Source organism: Arachis ipaensis, chromosome B3, assembly GCF_059453495.1.
Source record: "Arachis ipaensis isolate K30076 ecotype BB chromosome B3, ASM5945349v1, whole genome shotgun sequence".
NCBI lineage: Eukaryota > Viridiplantae > Streptophyta > Magnoliopsida > Fabales > Fabaceae > Arachis > Arachis ipaensis.
In genome coordinates, this window is record NC_142438.1 from 130,690,225 (window position 1) to 130,699,892 (window position 9,668).

A 9,668-nucleotide genomic window follows, 5' to 3' on the forward strand; every position below is an offset into this window, starting at 1 on the left:
TTTAAACCTCGGGTCGTCTTCTCAAGGAACTGCGAGGAAGTATGTTCTTATTATTGGCTATAAAGGTTTTAATCGGGGTTTAGAAGGTGAGAAGCAAGTGATTTAAATGACAAGTAAAGTAGATGGCAATTAAAATAAATAAATATTGTAAAGTAACTTTTGGCAAGGTAAGAGAAATTGGAAGTCCAACTTAGTTATCTCTCTCAACAATAATGAAAGTTGAATCTAAATTCCACTTAGTTAACCTTTACTAAAGTAAAGGAAAGTCAAGGGACTAATTAGTTTGACCTTCAAATCCTATTTATTTCCTAAGAAAAAGTTGGGATTATTGAAGTTCAGTTCAATTAGCAAGATAACGATTATCAATTATGCTGAGTTGGTAACTGTTGGGTTACTGATTTCTTAACCAAGACCAAAAAGGGAAAAAGTAAATTGCTGGAATAAAATATCTTCAGATCGGAAACAATGATAACATAAATTAAAAAGAGCAATCATAAACTGAAAATACCTCAAATATCATTAATTCAAATAATAATCTGTAACATGGAATAATTTATAAATTCAATTATAAAAGTAATTAATCAACTCAAGTGCTGGAATAAATAAATAAAAGTGAAAAAAGAAAGCTTAAAACAAAGAAACATAAAACCTGGATCGAGAGTCACTCTTACAAACTAAGAGAAGTCCTAAATCCTAAGAGAGAGAGGAGAAGATCTCCCTCTCAAACTAAATCTAAAACATGAAGAGTAAAAATTGGCGAGCTCTCTTTTGAATGGATGCATTCCCACACTTTATAGCCTCTAGTCTGTGTGTTCTGTACCTGGATCTGGGCCAAAAGGGCTTCAGAAATCGCTGGGGGCGTATTCTGTAAATTCTGATACGTGGCCTCTGTCACGCGGTCGCGTCATCTGGAGTTTTTCTTGTGGCGCGGTCGCGTCGGTCACGCGTCCGCATCGAATGCGCTATGCTCAAGTCGCGCAGCCGCGTCAGTCATGCGGCCGCGTCGTTACTTCTTCGCTCCTGGCACGCAATCGCGTCGTCCATGCGATCGCATGGATGCCAGTTTCTTCAAAACTCCGTTTCGTACTTTCCTTCCATTTTAGTACGTTTTCTTTTCCATCCTTTAAGTCATTCTGTCTTAGAAAATCTGAAACTACTCAACACACTAATCACGACATCGAATGGAAGTAAGGGTAATTAAAATAATTAATTTTTAAAGCTTAGGAAACATGTTTTTCACATACATCACATAATAAGGAAGGGAAAGTAAAACCATGCAATTAATGTGAATAAGTGGGTGAAGGATTGAATAAATCATTCAAACTAAGCACAAAATAACTCATGAAATATGGGTTTATCAACCTCCCCACACTTAAATAATAGCATGTCCTCATGCTAAATCCAAGATAAAGAATAAGGTAAGGTTAAAGTGGTGGAATGTTATGCAATGCAACCTATTCTAAATGCATCTACCTAAATGAGTCATGCAATTCCAATTTATCTACTCATATATAAAGCTTACATGTAGTCAAATTAATTCACATTCTCAAGGAGTCATATATATATATATATAGCCAACCCTTAAATAATAAAGCATTTTAGCAAATAAGATGGGAAACAAAAATATTGTACAAACTTGCAAAACAATTAGTAAATTAAGCACATATATATGTTGATGAGTTATTGAACCCTCACTGGATTTTGTGTTTACCCTCTAGTCACTCAGTGTTTATTGGGTTTATTCACTCTACTTTTCTTTTTATTCTTACTTTCTATAACTTTGTTCTTCATCTAACCAATCAACAATTATAGAGTACAGTCATACCAAAAGTCATGAGGTCTTTAATTAAGGTTGTAATGGGGCCAAGGTAAAGGTACGGATATATGTATAAGGTTAAGTGAGTTAATAAGTGAATCCTTAATTAGACTAAGATCTCACCTAACATACATATTTAGTAGAACAAGCTTCTTTACCAATTTTCCCATATTATCCCACTTGTTGTTACATACTCATGGTTCAATTTTATTTTTATCCCATGTGCATTGCTTTTATTTTGCATTGGGGAATTCTTTTGTATCCCCTTTTATTAAATGCTGAAAAATAACTTTTTTTTTGCACATGGTAATTGAATCACTTTGATTTCTCATGAGCATGCTTCCCAAATTTTTTTTTTCTTTTAACTTTTCTACCTTTTGTTTCTATCATCCATGTTCCCAATAGGTTCTCCACATTTTAATCTATTCATAATTTTCTATCTTAAGCTAACCAAGGATTCAACTTGAAATTTTATTTTGTTTTTCTACTTAAGGCTAGTAGTGTGGCTAAATAGTATAAAAAGGGGTTTTAAAGGCTCAAGGGGGCTAACAAGGGTGATGTGAAAGGTAGGTTATTTTGGGGTAAGTGAGCTAAAATCAAATGATGGCCTCAATCATTCTTTTGGTATGTATCTATATTCTATATTCTATATTCTATAATTGGACATATAGATTAAAGCAAAGTAAAGAACAACAGAATAAAAAGAAGCAAAACACACAGGAATGAAATTATGGTTTGAATACAACCATACAATTAAGCTCAAGACTCACAGGCTGTGTGTTCTCTAACTCAAGCATCATATATCATTCATATATGTTATGCAGGTTTAGTTAAAAATTTCCATTATTCTCAAAAAAAAATTATTTAGGGTAGCCTTTAAAGTTTTAATGTTCTTCCTTGATGAAATGTTGTCAACTTAACTATATGATGTAATGCTATATATACAAGGTTTATGGATTTAAATCTGTTATGTTCAATTTCCTAGCTTACTTCCTTTTTATATTTTTCAATTTAACTATGCTATCTTATGCTAAAAAGGGTAAACTATACTAATTAATCCACTAATAAGTCAGAATTGCAAACTAAACTAAATAACTAAAAATATGAACTAAAAATGCAAAATGTAGAAATAGAGTAAAAATACATAAAAGTAGCAATGTATAAGTACTCAGAAAATAACAGTAAAAAAGAAAAATACAGAAAAATATCCAAAATAAAAGAAAAAAGAGATGTAGTGGTTCACCAAAATAAAACGCCAGAGATGGCGACCTCCCCACACTTAAAATGAAGCATCGTCCCTGATGCTCAGTCAAGCCGGGTGTGAAGGGGTGTCATCACTGGTAGGGATGGTAGCTGGAGGCTCTGTGGTGATGGTGAGCTGAGCGTCTGGCTGCTGTAGAGGCGGTGCTGACTGGATCGGGATCTCCGGATCTGCAGCCTCGATCTGATGCGTAACCTCCTGATGTGGTGCAGTCTGCTCTGTGCCTGCCTGCTGATGGGTCTCCTCCTGGGGCTCATCCTCCTCCTCCTCTGAAGGCTCTGATGGTGTGTCGGGCTCGGAGGGGATGTCACCACCCTGTCGGATCATCAGCTTTAGATGCGAATAGCGTCGCTGGCTGCGACGCTCCAATCTCTCATACCGGCGCCGGTTACGGCGCTCCATCTGATCAAGCTGTCGGAATAGGCGATACACGAGGCGGTATACGGGCTCAGAGGCAGGTGGAGGTGCAGTGGTGGCAGCAGGGGCAGCCGTGGATGAAGAGGGTCCAGCAGACAGTGGGGCTGTCTCATCAGTAGCAGTGAAGGGTGGTGGTCTGTAGCCCAAAACTAGGAAGTTCCTGCTGTGAAGAATGATCTTCCTGCAGTCCGCCGCTGGTGGTCTCTCATCGGCATCCTCCCATGGCACGTCAGCTCGACGGCCTAGTTGTGTAACCAGATACGGAAAAGGGAGGGTGCCTCGGACGTGGACCCTGGCCATATAATGCCGGATAAAGCGTGGTAGATAAAGGTTCTTACCCTCCATCACACACCATAGGAGGGTAATCATAGCAGCTGGGATCTCCGTCTCATGAGTACTCGGCATCACATAGTTGCTCAAGATCTGGTGCCATAACCGAGCCTCATCATTTAAGTACGCCCTCTTGATCCCTCTAGGCATGGTGGTGTCCTGACCCATCTCCCAAGGAACCGTCGGGTCGAGAGCTATCCGTGCCTTCACAGCATCCCAATCAAACTGCATCAGGCGCATGTCCTCCTCAGCCTTTTGATAACCATCAGGCTGATCGGACTTGGCTGGGAGCTGGAGAATGTCCTCTATGGCCTCCTCAGTGACCAGAATCTGCTTTCCTCTCAGGTTCACTGCATCGAAGGTGGTGATGTAGTAGTTGCAGTAGAATTCCCTGACCCAAGATGCATTGACCTCTGTCAGTGCTCTCTCCAGAAAGAACCAGCCTCTTTGCTTGATTTGCTCAGTGGTGTACTGTTGGAGTGCTTCTGGAATCCTCAGAGTTCTCTCTAGGTATAGATTCCTGGAGTTTGCAAATGCCGGATACTTCAGCTCACAGTATCGGTTTGCAAATTTTATTGAATCATTTGCAGGGAGCAGCTGGTCAGCTTTTTTCTGCTGTGTAAAGTTCTTCTCCCGTCATGAGGAATCATGCATTAGGTCAATGATGGACTGGGAGGAATCTCCTCTCTTGCACTTGCCAGTAGCCTTGCCTTTTCCTTTCCTTTGTGGGGCAGACATCCTGAAAAATGGAAAACCAGGATATGGATAAAAATAGGGAAGCAAATAGGTAATTTAAACAAAAAAAACTCAAAGCGGCAAAGGAGAATGGGAAATAGGTAAATGAGTTAAGTAATGGCGTATTAAGGATTGTATAGTAGTTTAAAAGTTGAAAGGAAGAATTTACAATCCAAAATGTATCAGAATTCAAGTTAAATAGAAAAATTGTCATTATGCCATGGTTAGAAAGTTAGAGGAAAGTGAAAAATCAGAAAAGAGATTTTAAAAGGTTAATATGGTTAGAATTTGAAAAAGAAGTTAGTAAATAAAATTAGTGAGTCAGTAACATGCAGGTTAAAGTAAGTGGCATAAAGAAAATAGTCCATGTAACAAGGATTCACAATTATGACTAGAAATAACTCATAACCGAACAAGGAAAACAGGGTGATGTTGATTCAAATAGATATAAAGAAAGCAAGAATTGGAATCAGAATATCACAAATGCAGTTTATAAACCAGGAAATCAAAGAGGATAAGAAAGTCTGCCATAGCATTCATGAAACGGTTTGGTTAAGGCAGAGGACAACAGAGTTCAGATTGCCAAACCAAAACATGAATGAAAACAACAATAAAAAAAATTTGGGCAGCATTCTGGCTAAAATTGGATTATCCCAGAAAATAAACAGCAAACAAGGCAGTTCATATTAAATAAAAAACTTGCTGCAGTTACCTATAATTAATAGAAACATGAAAATTCAGAGTAACAAGCAGCAAATGCAGGAAATCACAGCATATGAATAAGGTCACAGGAACAGCAGAATTGCAGTTTTGATAAAACAGAAGCATGAACAGTGCAAGTAAACAGACCTAAATCCACTAACCACAGCCTAATCTACCTAACAACCTAAAATCCACTACAACATGCATATCTAGCTATCCTAAACATGAACATAAACGGAGAAAAAATAAGAAAAACTACGAACGGATAAAAGGGCTTGCGTGCTGCGGAACCTGGAAAGCGAAAGAAGTAGAACGGGGCAGAAAAGCGGCTGGGTGGTGACGGCGGCGGCGTCCAGCGCGGTGGCGGGCACGGCGGCGCAGAGGGGGGTGGCAGTGGCAATTCGGTTAGGGGAAAAAGGGAAAGTGATGGGGGTAGGGAAGGGGGGGTTGTGGTTGGATGGTGGCGGCGGTGTGTGGTGGCGCGAGGGGGGGAGGGGTGGCGGAGGGGGAGGGAGGAAGAAGAAAGAGGAAGAAAGAAGAGGGGGTTGGGTGCGGCTGGGGGCGGGCGGCGGCGGTGGTTTCCGGCGGTGGTTGGTGCAGCGGTAATGGTGGCTGGGTGGTGGTTTATGAGGGTTAGAGAGAGAGAGGGAGGGGAAGGAAGGGGGGTTCAGGGGGGCGGCGCGATAATAGGGTTCGCGTGATCTGGGAGGGTTATATTTTGAAATCCACGCGGCCGCGTGGGGCACGCGGTCACGTGGTGGGGGTGAAAATGGGGGTGACGCGATCAAGTAGGTCGCGCGATCGCGTGAGAGGGGTAGGAGAGGGGATGACGCGATCGCGTGGGTCGCGCGATCGCGTCGCTGGAATTTGTGCTAGACGCACGACTCCAGCGTCGTTTCGGCGCAACTCTCTGTCTCCTCCTAGTGTGTTGTGCAATCCATGCGACGCGATCGCGTCGCTCACGCGGTCGCGTGGGATTGTTTTTGTACAAGGGACGCGATCGCATGGGGCATGCGATCGCGTGGGCCAATTTGTGCAAAACGCACAAGGGCCGCACGATTCCAGCCTAACTTTCTGGACGTTGGATTTTGACACCGATCTCTAGGTCACGCGGCCGCGTGGGTGATGCGGTCGCGTGGATAGTGTTTTCGCAATATGACGCGATCGCATGAGGCATGCGGTCGCATCGTGCATCCCCTTTTTTTTATGTAAGATAAATGCAGAATGCAATGATTAATATGAATGCTATGCATGATTCCAGGTTCAATAAAGTAAAATGAAAAGAAAATAAAAATGAAAGCAATTAACAAGAATTAAATTGAAAAAGAAGCGACCATACCATGGTGGGTTGTCTCCCACCTAGCACTTTTAGTTAAAGTCCTTAAGTTGGACATTGGAGGAGCTTCCTGCTATGGCGGCTTATGTTTAAATTCGTCCAAAAATCTCCACCAGTGCTTGGAATGCCAATAGCCTCCGGGGTCCCAAACTAGGCATGTAAAGCTTCTGAATAGCTTCAAACAGATTGTTAGGCTCCCGGGGTGACGAATGTCAGAATAGATTTCAGGATCCCAAGCTTTGCTATTAAATCTGCCTCCGTCTTGATCTATATGTTTCCATCCGGGCGGTTTAAATTGTAGAATCTCACCATGGTGACCAAACGTTCTCCGCGATCCATGCAATTAAGCATGATACCAATCCGTGTACTTCGAGGTGAAGCGTGGAACCTTATTGAACCTTGTGTACCAGCTCTGAGTACGAGCCATTTCCCTCTTACTCTTAAAGCCGCAAAGAGCTCTAAGCTGGCCATCTGTTTTAAGCAAACCATATTCAAGTGAATAAGTAAAGTTATAGGTTAAGGATTGTACCCACTTGAAGCTTGTATTAGGTGGTAATGGCCTTGGGATAGGTGTTTCCGGTGGTTCTGTAAGTTCTACTCCCTTGTGCTCTTCTGTGAATTCCTCCACTTCCTTGCAAGGTTCTACAATTGTATCTGTATCCTGGTCAAAGTCTTCTATGTCTTCCTCATCACTTGAGTCATAGATTGGAGGTTGAGAGAAATCTACCTCCGCATCGTCTTCATATTCACTTGGGGAAGATTCTTCGACCTCAGAGAATTCACTTGCGGATGCCAGTTCATTACTAAGAGAATTTGACTTGTGACTATCATCATCAAGGGAATTTGTGTCCTGGGTTATTTCGTCTGATTCTTCATAAACAAGTTGCCTTGGAGATTGTACAATATCCTCCTTAGCATCAACTGTAGCGTCCTTGACGTAGTTCTCCTCAGTTCTGGATTCCCATGGAGGTTCAGCGTCTCCTAGATCTTCAACCAACTCTTCTTCTTGAACAATGACAGCTTCTTCTACTTGTTCTAGTACAAATTCATTCTCTGTCTTGTCCACTGGAGTTTCTGGTATCTCCTTCATGCTACGCTCTTCGTTAGACTGTTCACATGGGGTTGTGGCTGATCCTTGTGTATTTGAGCGTCTAGAAACCCATTGAATTACTACTTGCTCCAGTTGTCGAATGGTTATTTGAAGTTTATTTACTGTTTCCTTTAGGCAAACCTCTGCTTCTCGGGTTGCCGGATTTGGACATGATACATAGAAAAGTGGCGGTGATTGGGAGTGATTGGATTGGTACTGGGGTAAGGAAGGATCATATGGTGGCGAATGGTGAAGAGAAGCTTGTGAGTGTGGTGGTTCGAGGTTATGTTGAAAGGATGGTTTATATGCACGGGGTGGGGCTTGTTGGTAGTTACAAGGTTGTCCACCATATCTTTCAGCTGGGTATGCACGGTAGAATGGTCTTTGTCCAGGATATCTCGGAGGGTGTTGTTGCCTAAAGGATTGATTAGATCCTCTTGGATCCATCCATCCTTGATTGGTCTGACCTTGATGCATATTCCTGCTGTAACTTCTATTTCCTTCAACAAAGTTAGAACCAAACTCAAAGCGAGAGGGATGAGAATTCATGGTAGCAAATGAAAAATAAAAAGGAAAAACAGAAATAAATAAACAAGTAAAAGGAAAATATTTACAATAACCAATAATAAGGCACACGTTAGCAGTTCCCCGGCAACGGCGCCATTTTGACGTCGGGATTTTTGCCAGTAAAGAAGTTCATAAAAACAGTCGCGTTGTAGATATAGTCTCTAAACCGACAGAAATCCCTTCGTACAAACGTTTTGGGTGTCACGAGTAACAAACCCCTTTAAAAATTGTTAACCGAGTATTTAAACCTCGGGTCGTCTTCTCAAGGAACTGCGAGAAAGTATGTTCTTATTATTGGCTATAAAGGTTGTAATCGGGGTTTAGAAGGTGAGAAGCAAGTGATTTAAATGACAAGTAAAGTAGATGGCAATTAAAATAAATAAATACTGTAAAGCAACTTTTGGCAAGGTAAGAGAAATTGGAAATCCAACTTAGTTATCTCTCTCAACAATAATGAAAGTTGAATCTAAATTCCACTTAGTTAACCTTTACTAAAGTAAAGGAAAGTCAAGGGACTAATTAGTTTGACCTTCGAATCCTATTTATTTCCTAAGAAAAAGTTGGGATTATTGAAGTTCAGTTCAATTAGCAAGATAACAATTATCAATTATGATGAGTTGGTAACTGTTGGGTTACTGACTTCTTAACCAAGACCAAAAAGGGAAAAAGTAAATTGCTGGAATAAAATATCTTCAGATCGGAAACAATGATAACATAAATTAAAAAGAGCAACCATAAACTGAAAATACCTCAAATATCATTAATTCAAATAATAATCTGTAACATGGAATAATTCATAAATTCAATTATAAAAGTAATTAATCAACTCAAGTGCTGGAATAAATAAATAAAAGTGAAAAAGGGAAGCTTAAAACAAAGAAACATAAAACCTGGATCGAGAGTCACTCTTACAAACTAAGAGAATTCCTAAATCCTAAGAGAGAGAGAGGGGAGAAGATCTCCCTCTCAAACTAAATCTAAATCATGAAGAGTAAAAATTGGCGAGCTCTCTTTTGAATGGATGTATTCCCACACTTTATAGCCTCTAGTCTGTGTGTTCTGTACCTGGATCTGGGCCAAAAGGGCTTCAGAAATCGCTAGGGGCGTATTCTGTAAATTCTGATACGTGGCCTCTGTCACGCGTCCGCGTGGGTCATGCGGTCGCGTCATCTGGAGTTTTCCTTGTGGCGCGGTCGCGTCGGTCACGCGTCCGCATCGAATGCGCTATGCTCAAGTCTCGCGGCCGCGTCAGTCATGCGGCCGCGTCGCTACTTCTTTGCTCCTGGCACGCGATCGCGCCGTCCATGCGATCGCGTGGATGCCAGTTTCTTCAAAACTCCGTTTCGAACTTTCCTTCCATTTTTGTACATTTCCTTTTCCATCCTTTAAGTCATTCTGCCTTAGAAAATCTGAA